The following is a 3,073-nucleotide window of genomic DNA, read 5'->3' on the forward strand; positions in this document are numbered from 1 at the left end:
TGACAGTTCCACAGGTTTTAGTCCGAAGTTCAAAGGAACAGACTAATTATCACTTGAAACTCACACTAAATATTGACAGGAATTTTACATTAATTTGCACACATTGAAGGTAATACAACATTTAGGAAGAGTTATTGAAGTATTCTTATTTATATTTTAATTTTAGTACGGCTGCATATGTGTTCTTCGTGTTGTTGACGTCTTCCTTAAAGTTGATTGCGTTGTCCAATTGTTGTTGTATTCGTAGGCTCTCCAGTGTCATTCTCCTTCTTTCTCCTCTTTCGATGTCCAAAATTTCTGTGTTGCCGAAGTCCGCTATATGTTCGTGCGTTGTTAAGTGTTCATTGATTCTTATACCCAACGCTCTTTTTGTTGTGCCTACGTAACATTTATTGCAGCTTTCGTTATCATTGCCCTTGCACTTTATTTGGTACACTACATTGTGCTGTTGCTCCTTTTCAATCTTGTCTTTGGTTTTCGTCAACAATTTGTTGATTGTGTTATGGGGCTTGTGTGCATATATCACATTCTCATTTTTTATTGTTTTTCGGAGTACTTGGTTATTTGTAAGTCCTGGTATGTATGTCACCCCAATGTATTTTTTGTTAGTGTTGTTTGGCTGTACTTCGGTGTTTTGGCTCGGTTGGCGAATTTGGTTTATTGTTGTTTGTAATAATCTTTCTATTAACGCGTGCGGGTAGCTGTTTTTGTACAATATGTTTTTTATTTTCTTATTGTTTTGATCTGTAAATTCTTCGTCGCTGAGCAGATGGACTTTTCTAATAAGACTGGCAGCGGTGTTTATTTTTTGTTTCCATGGGTGATTGGAATGAAAATTTATCAATCTCCCCGATGCATTGAAAAAAAATGCATTGTATTGAAAAATGTTGGTCCAACATTCACGTTCATGATTTTCAGTGACGTATTTATCTTCTAATGTTGTTGTTGCTGTAGCGGCTACAACAACCCGACGAGGCGCGACGACATAGTGGAAATCTCTTTCGGCGAACGCGCTTCGTCGGACCCGGAGCTATTCGCCAGTTATTTTAGCCGACAATTCACGCTGCATCCTCCGGTGGACAAGGCCAAACGTCCGAGTGACCAGAAGGCTGCACAAACCACCAACACCAAGCGCACCTTTTGCTTTCACCAGCGGTGAGGTTCACAGCCATAGGACCTGACGAAATATGCATGCTGATGCTGAAAAAATAGGGTCCTGCGGGATTAAACTACCTCACCAAGGTCCTCAAACTCCATGGCTACTCCCATCATTCTGGATATCTGGAAAATGGAGGGAGTCGTCCCACTGTTTAAACCGGGGAATCCACCTAACGAGGTACAGTCTTATCGTTAGATAACATTCTTCCCCCGGTAGCGAAGACATTTGAGGTCTTCCTACTCCCGCACTATTTGAACCACCTGCCCCAGCGAGGCGTCAACTTGGATTCCATAAAGTGCACAGCACAACAACAGCACCTAACGCCGTAACCACTCAGATAACTCGTGGCCTGAACCGAAACCGCCCCTGTGAGAGAACATTATTCGTAGCATGGGATCTGTCGAAGGTATTTCACATTGATGCTACCTCTCTCACACAGGAACGCAAACGGTGGTCAGCAAATTATCTGAGTGGTCGATATTCGTCAATTCGATATTCGGCAATTTTCAGGGACAAAACCCGCAAACCAAGGAAAATTAAACGGTAGGTTCCACAGGTGGATGTAATTTCTCCGCTACTGTTCAACTATAATATTTATCAGCTCCCTCAACCACCAGAGGGAGTCTCGACTGTCTCTTATGCTGACGACTGCTCGAAAGTAAACGGTTACCTCTCCGAACTTTCTCACTTCTACGCTGCAAGGAGCCTAAACCTCTCCCCTACAAAATCGCTAGCAACCATTTTTACTACCTGGACAAAGGAGGTCAGACTACAACTGGGAATTCACGTTGATGGCGAACCAACTCCTGTGGTGAATAAGCCAAAAATTCTCGGAGTTACCTTCGATAGCCTGCTGTAAGCAATTCCTGGTGGAGACTCACAGACGCGCGCACACGAATAGACACTTGCACTAAATTTTTAACCAACTTCCCGATGAGCTAGAGACTATAAACTTCAAACCTAGCTCAGAATCTGATGACAATGCAATATGAAGGATGAATTAGTCCGCTTGGTAGCGCAAAAGACAATATATTTGGGAAATGCATTTTTCTAATCGACCGTTCTAAATCATTTTGCTCAACGTAAACTGTCAAATTTTTCGGCAAATCTTTTGAAGGCATTTCAAAATCTGCACCCGGATTTCAAAATTCGCAATCGCTTATTTTGATCGCCGAAAATTGTTAAAAGAATAGCAGGCGCGCCCAACGACCTGCAACCTGAGGGCCCTTTTTGAGTTAGTAATTACATACAATTCATTAAAAAAAAAATAATTATATTTCACGTGCCGTCGTCCCTTATTTCCCTATTCTTTGATATGCCCGGGGGTCATTATGAGCTATTAGTTCCAGCGTCCCACGGAAATTACCATTATTGGGTGAGTCGAGAATCTAACCAGAGCCAGGAGAAGCAAGCTAGGTTCCGCAAGATGTATTGATGGTGTTGACAAATATTTATACCTAGCGATCTTTTCTGTAATCTCTGAAAAATTATTTAGTTTTTTGTTCTTTCGTAATCACATGTTGGGGGCGCTGGGCCGATGCCCCGTCGGCCGTGCCCTTAATCCCGCGCTGCTCATACTGTCAGATTTGGCTGATAACGCATTGTACTGTTAGGTTTTTATGTTGCAAACTTTTAGGTCACACTGCTTAGAGAATTTATGCTACGAGAAACGAACTTAGCGATTATCAGAATCCCGCTGCAGAAAGCTTAATTGAAAGATCATTGTATATTGTTTTTTCCTTTTCTCGAAAATGCAGCTTTTATTCAAATTTTCCTTTTAATCAAATACAGAAAGTTTTGAGTTCGTTTTACAAATCTCTGAACTTCGTAGTACAAACTTTAACTTCGAGAAAAGTTTTATATATGTTTTTTTTTCCTGTAGTATCTATGTAAATAATAATAATTATATAATTA

At 40.9% G+C, this 3,073-nt stretch overlaps 2 protein-coding genes across 9 annotated transcripts in view; one reads left to right on the plus strand and one right to left on the minus strand.

The window, feature by feature from the left end:
* Positions 1 to 3,073, plus strand: part of LOC118743066 — a gene marked incomplete in the record, with an annotated part of 55,285 nt that overhangs the window by 51,926 nt on the left and 286 nt on the right.
* Positions 1 to 3,073, minus strand: part of LOC118743065 (kazrin) — a 152,892-nt gene that overhangs the window by 19,111 nt on the left and 130,708 nt on the right. The window lies entirely within an intron of this gene.

The sequence above is a fragment of the Rhagoletis pomonella genome, unplaced genomic scaffold (assembly GCF_013731165.1).
Source record: "Rhagoletis pomonella isolate Grant_MI unplaced genomic scaffold, Rhpom_1.0 Rhpom_scaffold_00007, whole genome shotgun sequence".
Classification (NCBI taxonomy): Eukaryota; Metazoa; Arthropoda; class Insecta; order Diptera; family Tephritidae; genus Rhagoletis; species Rhagoletis pomonella.